This window comes from Paramisgurnus dabryanus, chromosome 5 (assembly GCF_030506205.2).
Source record: "Paramisgurnus dabryanus chromosome 5, PD_genome_1.1, whole genome shotgun sequence".
Lineage (NCBI taxonomy): Eukaryota > Metazoa > Chordata > Actinopteri > Cypriniformes > Cobitidae > Paramisgurnus > Paramisgurnus dabryanus.
This window is the reverse complement of record NC_133341.1, coordinates 11,792,979-11,805,249: the sequence shown is the minus strand read 5'-3', so window position 1 is coordinate 11,805,249 and position 12,271 is coordinate 11,792,979. Positions and strand designations below refer to the sequence as shown.

General features: G+C 39.1%; 1 protein-coding gene across 2 annotated transcripts in view; it reads right to left on the bottom strand.

Moving 5' to 3' along the window:
* pdzd2 (PDZ domain containing 2) overlaps positions 1–12,271 on the bottom strand; it is a 118,874-nt gene that overhangs the window by 63,506 nt on the left and 43,097 nt on the right. The window lies entirely within an intron of this gene.

The following is a 12,271-nucleotide window of genomic DNA, read 5'->3' as shown; positions in this document are numbered from 1 at the left end:
CACTTTTTCGCGTAAATCCACGAGCATTTAAACCATAAACAAAGCACTTTCACTTTAATTGAGCGTGAGCAGCGCAGCAGAACCACGCAGAAACGATTGCAGCACTGTTGCTACAGAGCCGCCCAAGTATTTGCAGCTGGCTCCGACCTCCGTTTATATCCGTTTCGAGCCGCGAGCTCGCGCTGCTCATGCGGCGGGGTGCATGCTTGTTAACATTGGCGCTGAAAAAACCGGGCGCTGAAAAAACCACATGCCGCGCGGCCGCAGGCACTGCTCACCCTTGCTGTGTGAAACCGGCGTGGACTGAAGCCACTCGCGTTGCTACTACTGCGCCGCCTTTTTGGGTCTTGACGAATCGACGCGCATATTTTGCGTCGACGTATTTTTTGCGTCGACGTCGTCGATTACGTCGACGCGTTGTCCCAGCCCTAGTGCCGATCACAGAATGGCAGTGGAATGGGAATCTTTTATCTATAATCTAGCAAAGTTTACACCATTTGTAGAAATGAAACTAACTATAAATTAGGTATATGGTCTCTAATTGCAGCCGCATCAGGAACGTTATGATGACAAAAGTAAACAAGAAAGATCGGCTCATGAGATCGGCAAATTTAGCGAGTGCCGATCGCGTCATTTAATGCCGTTATCGGCCGATTAGGATCGGCGGCCGATCGGTCGGAGCATCTCTAACACACACAAAAAGTTTGAAAACCCCTGGTCTAAAACATTAGTCACAATCTGTTTTCCTTTACTTTCACTTTCTGATAATAACAAAGTTTTTAATACTGTGTGATTCAAGACTAAAATCATCACATTTAAAAAATCAATGGAAGAATATCTCATCACAACTATGCTGAATCACTTCAAACATCTTGGCACAAAACTGCCACACACGAAATCTTAGTATCTGGTGACAGCCTCGTTCTCAATGGCTTACTGAAAATGTTACACTGCATTCCAATTCATACATTTGTGAGACAGATGACATCTCATCTGGCATGGATACATAACAAGCTTATTGTAATGCTGGAATGATTTCTTTTTTGTAACCCACATAACATGAATACCACAATGCTAGTGTAAATTTCTCTGCAGATAACAAATATTACATTTGGACCTGAAGTACATGTCCCAACACCTCAACCATGCTTTCTATTGTGACAACACTGATGAAAACATATTATGGTGAGTGAGTAGTAAAAAAATATTTACTTAACCACAAGACTTCATGTGAGGAACAGATGGAATTTAAAATATAACTGATGTCAAATCTGCTACTTCTAAAATAGCCAAATTTTAGAAAACAAAATATCTCTGTCATTTTACATGACATCATCTGTCTCTTTAATTATATGCAAAATGCAATACAACAAAATCATATTCTACAAAAAAAATATTTTGTTTTTCACCAAGTAATGAAAGTGGTAGAATGGCATGAGATTGACAGTTTTCATTTTTGGGGGTAAACTATGCTATTAACAGAATAAAAGGCTAAGGTGTGTCTAGAGTCAGTGGTGAGTCAGCCTACTGTTATAAATGTGATTTATGTATGTGATGTAATGATGTTGGTTATGTTAATGACATTACTTAAACATGCTAAACCTTTCAAATCCTGCTTTGCCAAACCACGCATGCTACAGCTTAAACAGAGGTTAACATAAACATTACACTACCACACACACAATAATTATTAACAAGACCCTATAATAGCCTCATATCATTTAAAGCCTATAAACATTTTTTACTGATCAAATGTAACAGACCAACCGCACCACAAAAAGGCACTTTTCCATTGCATAGTACCCCATATGTGTTGGGTCAGCTTACTTTTGAGGGCTTTTCCAGCGTACTACCCGACTTTTTTTAGTACCACCTCGGTTGGGGTTCCAAGCGAGCTGAGCTGATACTAAAACGTGATGTGAAAACACTGAAGATCACTGATTGGTCAGAGAGAATCGTCACTACCAGGGTCAATGCTAAAAGCAAGATTATCTTTACCTTCATGCTTGCGCTGTCTCGAGCAAACCTGTTGTTAACTGTGCCCAAACTTCCTTTTGGTGGTGAAAAACATCTACAGGCTGAGAATCAGAGACACCATACCAGTGTTTTCCTTGCAGTTGGTGGTGGCACATGCACACATCCGCATGTGGCATGCATGGCATTTTTACAACTAGCGGAGAGGGTCAACTGACACCACGGGTCATGTGAGAAAGAGATAGTGACAAACAGAATGTCTATTTGTAGTGGTCAATTTAGATTTTGTGGCGGACTGACAAATAAATTAATGTATGGGAAACACTGCATTCCAACAATGCTCGCTCCCACAGCAGTAGGCAGCGCAAATATAACGAAACGTCTATAATCCCTCTCACTCTGAACTGGTACTAAACTCAATGGAAAAGCTAACCTAGCCAAAGTAAGGTGAGCTGACACGACCTGACCTGTGTGGTACTATGCAATGGAAAAGCGCCAAAAGTATATTGATAGAGGTAAGATTTAAAGCAGTGCTTCCCAATCCTGGTCCTCAAGCACCCCCTCCCAAAAAGTTGTAGATGTCTCCTTATTAAAAACACCTTCCAAAATGGTAAACATGTCTCTGTAACAAGCTGATGAGTTAAATCAGGTGTGTTAAAGAAGGAGACATCTAATGGCGCTTTTCCATTGCATAGTACCCCACGGTTTGGTTTAGTTTGGGTCGGGTCAGGTTACTTTTGGGAGCTTTTCCATTGGGTGCAGTACGTAGTACCCGATACTTTTTTAGTACCACCTCAGTTGGGGTTCCAAGCGACCCGAGCTGATACCAAACGTGACGCGTAAACACTGTAGGTCACTGACACAGAAGCGTCATCGCTATAATGTAAAATATTAGCTTTAGCTTACTGCTAGCTTGTTATTTGTGTTCTGCTATAAGTTTCCAAACACCCTTTTAGCAATGAAAAACATCCACAGGTTGAGAATCTGGGACACCATAACAGTTTTTTCCAGACTTGCAGTTTGTGGCAGCACATTCGCGACGTGCACGTCCGCATTATATATGCTTAAATGCAACTTCTATGAGGCTCAGCGGAGCACCGTCGACTGACGCCACGGGTCGGGTGTTTGAACAGAAACTGTCATGTGAGACAGAGGTAGTGATAAACGCGATGAGCAACATCTATTTGTGGTGGCCAATTTAAATTTTGTGACGGACTGAGAAATAAATAAATGTATGGGAATGAACAACAACGCTCTCACTTGTATGATGTCAAAGCAGTAGGCAACGTAAATATAACAACACGCCTATAATCCCTCCCACTGCGAAGTGATACTAAACTCGATGAAAAGGCTAACCACGCCAAAGTGAGGTGAGCTGACCTGACCGAAACTAAACTAAACCGTGGGGTACTATGCAATGGAAAAGCGCCATAAAACTTTTGGGAGGGGGTCCTCGAGGACCAGGATTGGGGAGCACTATATAACACTAGGCTTGTAGCTCTGGCTTGGGTCTTTAGCAGGTGTGAACAAGGCACTGATGGCCCTCTGCAAAACTTCACATTCCCCACATCAATGTAGCACAGAATTGGACACATGCTCCATTTAACTCTTAAGAGAAAATCAGATCTTTGGTAAAACCTGCCATCCTGAAGACATGTCATGCAAATTGGCATCAGATAAAAACCACACCAGAAGAAAAACAAGCCATGATCTCAGCTCTGGCACTTTGACAAAGAATTTAAGCTGCAGTAAAAGCTAATGGGTCTCAGAGAAACCCAGCAACAAGCTCTGCCTTCATTGCCTCTCGGACCAAACCACAGCTGCAGTAGGGAAATCCATCTACATGTATTTGAGCCAAGCCCTTGCGCGATTTCAGCAAAACGGTGAGCGACACAGATCGGCTGTAACAGACCTTGGTCCTCAAAGCCATGTACCCCTGAGCAACACAAAGTGATTTGTGGTTGTGAAGTGGAGGACGCCCAAGACCTCTCTTTGCCTTTCAGTGTTGGTTAGATAATTCAAAACTATCTCTCCCACCAAAGTACCATGTTTGCTTTTCTGCAAGCTTGGATGTGGCAAATTCTTCAAAGTGGCGCCAGTGCATGGATCAGATTGAAGGTTTAAACCTCAGGTTGCGAAGACATTCATTCATATCCATGCTCCTAAAAACTCTTTTCCCATGGTCATGGGCCAACTTATTACAGATGTGTATGAAGTGTGCACCTGGATATGCTATGTTAAAACACATACTGTATATCAACAAGAATGAACTGATACTCTATACAGACCTACTGTAGAAAGAAAATCGTATTTCTTGGATTGAAGTCTGTTACTTTTTCAGCATATTCACCATAACGGCACACACAGAAATCCCATTGAGAGTTCTGCAGAAGATATTTGATAACATTATGACATTGGATTCCTCTTGCGCCCCCTGCAATCCAGAGGACCCTGATCATGGCCATTAGCACAGTCATTTGGGTGAATGTCCTCTGGAGCAATGGATCAGTAATTGAAGTCATTTTTTTTACAGATACAATCCAGTTTTTGCCAAGCAAAGTGAATTCGAGAGCTCATGGAGACTAAAAATCTTTCTACCTCCACTAACCTACTGTGTTTTTTATGATGATGTGTTGTCATATTTGATCTTTCTTGTTTTTGTTTAAACAAAAATCAGATGACCACATAACAGGAAGGACAGATAATCTGAGATCTCAAGTCATCTGATAACAATTATTTTTCTACAGTTCAATAAAGCATTATGGCGTAAGTGCACTTAGATGCTGAAAGAGGTGTAGAATACATTTACATTTATTTATTAAGTAGACACTTTCATCCTAAGTGAGAAGTACAACATATGCTATTTTTCCTAGGTGAAAGTAACATGAGAAGTGCTTTACATTAGATAGAGCCAAGTGATCAAATGGATATGTGCCTTTAGACATTACTTCAGTGCAACAAGAAACTTACAAAGGTTGTTTGGGTAGAGTAGGGAAGTTCAATCCATCAATAGGAAACTGTGGAAGTGATTTGTGGCTTTCGGTCAGTTTAACAAAATGCCGCTAACTCACCTACCGGCTACCACATACTTCTCTTGGCATTAATGCAAGTTCTGCATGTGGAGAAAAGGAGGTGGGCCAAGCACAGAACCCTAAGGTACCCCAGTGACTATTTGCTGGGACATGGTTGATACTTTTAACACAGAGGTAAATGTTCGTGTTATGGTCTTGAAGGCTGTATAGTAAGATCTTGTGGTTTAAAGGGACACTTTACTTTTTTTGAAAATATGCTTATTTTCAAGCTTCCCTAGAGTTAAATATTTGATTTTTACCGTTTTGGAATCCATTCAGCTGATCTCTGGGTCTGGCGGTACCACTTTTAGCATAGCTTAGCACAATCCATTGAATCTGATTAGACCATTAGCGCTCAAAACCAAAGAGTTTGATAGTTTTCCTAATTAAAACTTGACTCTTCTGTAGTTACATCGTGTACTAAGACCGACGGAAAATTAAAAGTTGCGAATTTCTGGGAAGATATGGCTAGGAACAAAACTGTCATTCTGGCGTAATAATTAAGGACTTGGCTTGACTGTGACATGGCTGCAGGAGGTGCAATGATATTACACAACGCCTGAAAATATTGCAAGCTATATTGCTTCAAATCTAGAAGTGTACAATATTAATTGTTTGCAATATTATCGTAATTAAAAAGTAATTATTTTAGATTTCATTTTGTAAAATTTACAGCTTAAATTCTTTTAGATATTTTTAAAACAATTTAAATCATTTCACAGAATTCAGCATATTTTTCAAAAACAAAAATCCATTGAAAAAAAAGTCTGCAGATTCGTCTGGCCCAGCTGATAGAGAAACTCGCTACAGTAAATGAAAGCAATAAGCCATAATGTTAAGCTGTACTGTGTTTGACAGAAGTTTGCATTTGCTGACTTGTATATAATGTCATATTTTGCTTCTTGTGTGCTGCATGATTTACGGTTTAGTAGAGAAGTGTTTTGTAATGTTTTTACCTGAATGCTTCAGTTCAAAATAAAAAAAACCTTTCCCTTTTGTTTCGATCTTTCATTTCTTTTTTTCTTATAATAACATCAGCATTAACCTATAAACATTATCGTCATATAATTGTTTTGCCATTATTGCACACCTCACACACATAATTCTATTTTGACAAGTGTTTTAAAGATCTGATGTAAAGGAATTTTTGTTGCAGATTACATTCAAAGATTTCAACAACGAAAAGGGTGAGCGGCCAAGCAAACACCAAGCTGAGATCTAAGCTATGTAATGCTCCAAGGCTTATTTGAAATAGAGACCTTCTCAAGGGCCACCGCTCAGCGCACAAGCAAGCGCATGCCAGAAACAATCTAAGATCAGAAGAATTCAATACACAAGCCTCAGCACATACACAAGACAAACAGACTGACATTTCCTCAAACACTACATAAAAAGCACCCTCCCAAATACATCCACATTATTCTGCTTATTCATCACTGGGATTTCTTTTGAAATAAGTTGACTGTTCTGTAATTAATTTAAGGGGACAGCATGTGAACGAGTACTCACATTAATAACAAGCCCAGGAAAAACAGGATTAAGATTAGGCCTGGTGCATTACAATTACTGCACAAAACAGACTTCACAATAAGCTAATAACATTGAAAAATGATTCGATTAGCGAAAGGTAAATCTCTCAAGCTTATTTCATGACCTAAATACATTTTGTGTGGGAGACAAGGAAAAGTTTACACAATAAAATTAAATTCAGTATCATTCAATCACACAGTGACTCCCAACTATTTGCACAATTATGTCATACTTAAAAATGGAATATTATTATAATATAAGTGTCATCTTCAACAAACAGTCCTAGATTTTTCTCCAAAAATACACTGCTATGCAAACATGAACCAAAGTTCTTTTTAGTCATAATAATGTGTATTAATAAAAATCATATTTCCCTCAGTCAGAGACACACAAAGAGCATGTCAAACCTCTGAGCTATGACTGGGAAATCCAAAATCCAGTTCTGGCAGGACAAAAGAAGAAAATAATGCTCTTGCTGGACTGACTGGCTCCAAAATCCAAGAATCCAAAATGAGTCTTGTGTGGGAAAACTAAGGTGTAGAAATATTATTGTGTAAGCAGAATTGAGCGTTGAGGCAGACAAATAGGCTAATCTTAACTCCCTAAAGTATGCACCATACATCCAGTTGACAAGTTAAGAGCAAATGCGGTGACTTAAGCAAGAGAGATGACATTGCTCTACCATCTAACAAGAGATTCAGATAAGTGTACGGCCACAGCCTTATTCAGTGAAGAAAAAGACATACTGATCACACTTTAATTTTTTAAAGGCTTAAATTCATATGTTGAGTAGTGATGGTCCAGCTGGTGGATCAACAAAACATGTGGGGCAACCAGTATAGTGTTTTTTTGGAGAGCTGGATCAGCTGGATAATTCTGCCAAAAATGAAAATTATCCCATGATTTACTCACCCTCAAGCCATCCTTAATGTTATTTTAGTTTGTAACATTTTAAATATTGCATTTTTTTTACAAAATCTCATAGATTGCACTCAGAATGCCTTTTTTGTTATCACTCCTGGAGTCATGTAGATTATACTTCTGTGAATGATGGATGGACTTTTTTGGCCTTCAAATCAAAAGAACCATCTACTACCATTATATAACTTAGAACAACCAGGACATTTTCTTATATAACTCCAAATGTGTTAGTCTGAATAAAGATATTCATGTACACTGAGGATGGCTTGAGTGTAAGTAAATCATAGGGTAATTTTCATTTTTGGCTAACTATCCCTTTAAGACACCTGGTATGGACACCAGACTCTTATGGTGGGAACCAGCATCTAAAAACATATGCTGGTGACCAGTAGTCTTTTCAACAGAAAAGGAAATGTTTGTTTGTGATATGCATTCCATGCAACTACACTGCTAGCCAGGTCTGTAATGTTAGGCGAAGACAACAAGCAACTCATCTTATTTACAAACCCGTATGCAAGGTGCCGGGTCCTATAAAATGATTCTTATAAATCATAGTCTTATATTTTTGTTTGCATGCAGTAAGAAATGCAAGATCTGATTATTTTTAACGATTTATTTAACAAATTAATAGTGCCAAAAAAGTGCCCAGGTTTGTTTGCAGAGACTGTAGTAAAGACATTCCACATTGAAGTATTACCCTCAGTCAGCACTCTCCTCATGAACAAGCCTGCTGAGAGGAAACTGAGTCCACCACAATCAACCATTTGAATGCTCTCAGATGCGGACGCAGATGTCAGAACACAACACAGAGGATCTCATTTATTCGATTTGCATATGTGTGTAGGTTTGTTTTAGTCTGTGGGTAAACCGGTTTCCAAATAGCTACCATACTGGTAACTTCAAAATGATTAGTTAACATTACCTTTCTGTTACAGTATACCCTGATTTGAATTAGGCAATTCTGTCAATGAAGAATATAAGATCAATATATAATTGTAACATTAATGACTTCCATAGTAGGAAAAAATACCGCAGCGCGGTTACATGAAGGTCTGGGCGGCACAAGCAACAGATCGACTAAGCAATATGATAGGCATGGTGAGAGGGCTGTGTCATCGCGTCCAAAACGACTCAAAATAGAAGCCCCAAACTTAACATTATGATGGACTTCAGTGTTAAAGCTGCGGTCGGTAAGATATTTTTGATCATATTCACTGAAACCGACACTATGCTCTGATAGAACAACATAAATTAGACTGTTTAAGAAAAAACCCCGCGCTTCTACCTCCACCTAGAGCCTGTTATTTGGTTTGCAAAAATCCACCGCTCCCGATCAATCTGGACCAATCAGCGCAGGCCGGTTCATCTGGTCCAATCAGCGCAGGGCTGTGTTAAATCTGCCTGTCAATCACAGTACCTGCACGCGCCACAGATCCCCCTCACGCGCGTTACAATATCACATGCATCTGCCTGAAGTTCACAGGTGTGTTGGATTGAATGCAGCGATATGGTGAAGAGAACATTCACTAACAAACTTCTGATTCCTCAGTTAACAACCAGAGCTAAGAGAACAACCAATGAAAAGAAGGAAACAAAGATAGAAAGCGACCGTGCCCATAATAAAACTAGGATCAATATCGGATCGTGCATTTGAAAGGTGGAGGAATCTTTGAGATTTTAAAGGGTTTAAGCTGGATGCAGAGCTTGCCACATTTCTTCTCAACAGGTAACTGTGCTTTATCTAGGGGTGGGCGATATCTCGATATTCAAACTATATCGATAAATTTTAAAACTCGAAATGGATTTTGACATATCGTATATATCGATATAATGTTTATATTAAAATCTGATTTCGCCATTTTGCCTTATCTGTGTGCTGTGCTCGCCCCTGCCTCCTTGCTTTTGTTCCCCCTCCCCTCATGTGATATCTCATTTAACATGGCGGCGCCCGTCACGGAATCAACACTGGCCACCACGAATAGATCTTCCATGATTCCCATTTACATGTATATTTTACTGTTTAAAACGGCTTAAATTCATTCATTAAATTCAACCGGAAGTAAGGTTCGGATCCAGACGTGTATCACGTGCGTCCGATGAAACCGTCTATATTTTTTTAAATGTTGCAGAAGCTCTTTGTTCCTATGTGAACTACTTCTTTGCACTTCGATAAAAAAAAAGACCTTGTGGATTTTGACATATTTGTTTTGCAGTAGTTTTTTGGGGATAGTTTTTCCACGCAAAGCTATCGAGATATATATCGGCCACCGAGATATAGCAAAATATATCGAGATATAAGTTTCACTCCATATCGCCCAGCCCTAGCTTTATCAACCATTGATTGTATTTCTGAGTGTTATGTAAGTTATCTTAGTATGCTTGCTAAGTATGCGTTCACAAAAATACTGGTGCACACGCACTGACGAGCTCGTAGGGAGGTTGCTCGGTGGTAGTGTGGGAGGACCATGGTCTTAATAAATGAGGAATTATATTTGACTTTTGAATTATTATTTTAAATATGTGACCTGAAATCTTTTTTTTTTTTTTGGTGGGGACAGTGAAAATTTTGGCAGGGCAAGTGAAAACCTGAACCACTGACCGGGCCTGTATAAAAAATGATTTACGTTGAGCCCTGCCTAATGACGAAAGTGTGGTCTGGCACGGATCAATAAAAGTACAGTGTAACCTCATTCACACAGCAATTTGGTCCCAGAATATACTAGTCGAATTGGCAGAACGGCTTCTGTATGAACGCAAACACGTCACATAAATGTTCTGGGATCGCTCCCGGAAAGAGGACCTAGTAACATTCCCATAACATTCCCGGAAAGCCCTCTGTGTAAACAAGATGCAGAAAAAATGCCGTAATGGGGCATGCCGTAGTGAGGACGCACGTGTCAATCGCAACAATGAAGTTATGGTATGAAGCGGATATCATGGAGCTCATCACTATCCACTTTGAAGCTATGATCATTTAGCCAGATTAAGGCAAACATGCCAAATGTGAGTGCGTCCGCAGATGACAGCTGGACCGTGCATCACTTCTGATACAGTATGTACTCACTAAAGTGGCAAGTGAACAACCCAAAAGGAGCGCTGTTTCTGATTTTAAAGTTCCAAGGTGCCATGCCATCACAATTTGTCCTCTATTAAAATCTGATAAATCGTTAGGTTTTTCTCTGGCAACAAACATTCCACAGACCAAAAGCTGGTTGTTGGGTGGTGTAAATATTGCTCTATAAACTGTACCTGTGCCATCGTTTGGTTGCCAGGTGCGCTCATTGCAATAAGATGGGGATAGTAATAATGTAACGGCTCATCGTTGTATGTTGGTGGGTTCCGGTATAGATTACACTTTCTTTTATTAGGTAGGATCATTAATGCCATCCTTCCGTTAAAAGATGAAGTGGCTGAGATGTAATCAATATAAGAAGAACATTGCTATAAAACAAAAATAATGAGCACTTATAGTTGCTGCACTGCAATACAAACAGTAGCTTGGTAAAGAGATCACAGCTGTGCTTTATTTATTAAATAAACCATGGCTTTTAACCAATCTGGAACTAACCATTGTACAACAAACTTTATTACAACAGTACACTTGTTCCTGTAGCTCAGTTGGGAGAGCAGTGCAAAATTCAATTGGTTCAATTAGGGAAAAATAAAAATACTGATCAAATGTACGGTTTTAATGCACTGAAAAGTTGCTATGGATAAAAGCAAATGCAAATGCCAAATGCATTAATGTAATATTAAATTTAAACTACAAGAAACAAACTAGATGCCCATATCCAGCTTACATCATCCTTTAAAAGCAGCTAGTATCCGATAATATACGATCTGTCCACCTACATTGCGAATGCAATTCCGACTTATATCTGATTTTTTCCCACATATGAATGAGGCCTGAAACCGATCTGAGAATATTTGGAATCTATGCACATTTTTCCTGCTTACACGTTCATGGGTCATATCCGATCTGTAGCCTACCACATGTGGGAAAAAGCACATTGTAGAAAGCACAACAAAATTGTTTTGTTGGGACAGAAACTGCTGTCAAACAACTCATAAATGACTCTTTGCTATAAACTAAGCTAGGATTCACAAAACCTGTTCCAATTGGCTTCTCAAATTTATTTTCCCTTATGGGACTAAAGGAATTTTGGGATATGTTCATCTCCAAATCTTGACAATGATTTCTGAAAAAGCATGGGAAATAGTTTTCAATCCACTGCAAAAATAATAATAATAATGCAAGTTTTTGGATTAATCTTCAAAATATGGCATGCAGCATGAAAACAGCTACCCTTCTGAAAATATTATTAACGCCTTAAGATTCTGAATTGCAGCAACCTATTTTGTGCATGGAATATTATGTGAAAGTTAACTTTTAGTTCATTCATAATTTTAATCCTGTGTTAAGGGAGTTTTAGCAACCAGTTAAAGCCAAGAGAGGACACGAGTATCCCTCTGTATGTGAGGTGCTGCTGGGAAGCTTATGTGACTCAGAGATAAGTAGATTTATATTCTCTGTTTACACAGCGCTTCTTCAGAAATAGAGCACTTCCATTCACAAAGCAGTGCATGCAGGATCCCTTTGATGTGCTTGGATGAGACCACTATACCCTACATGAAGGCTACATGAAGATAATAACCATCAATTATATTGTAAAAAAAAAACTATGATGTCAGTTCAGTTTAAATAGCTCATTTAAAGCAATGTCCTGTAAATGAGTTTTAGTCTACATTTCTCTTGCATTTGTTTCTCTGCCATT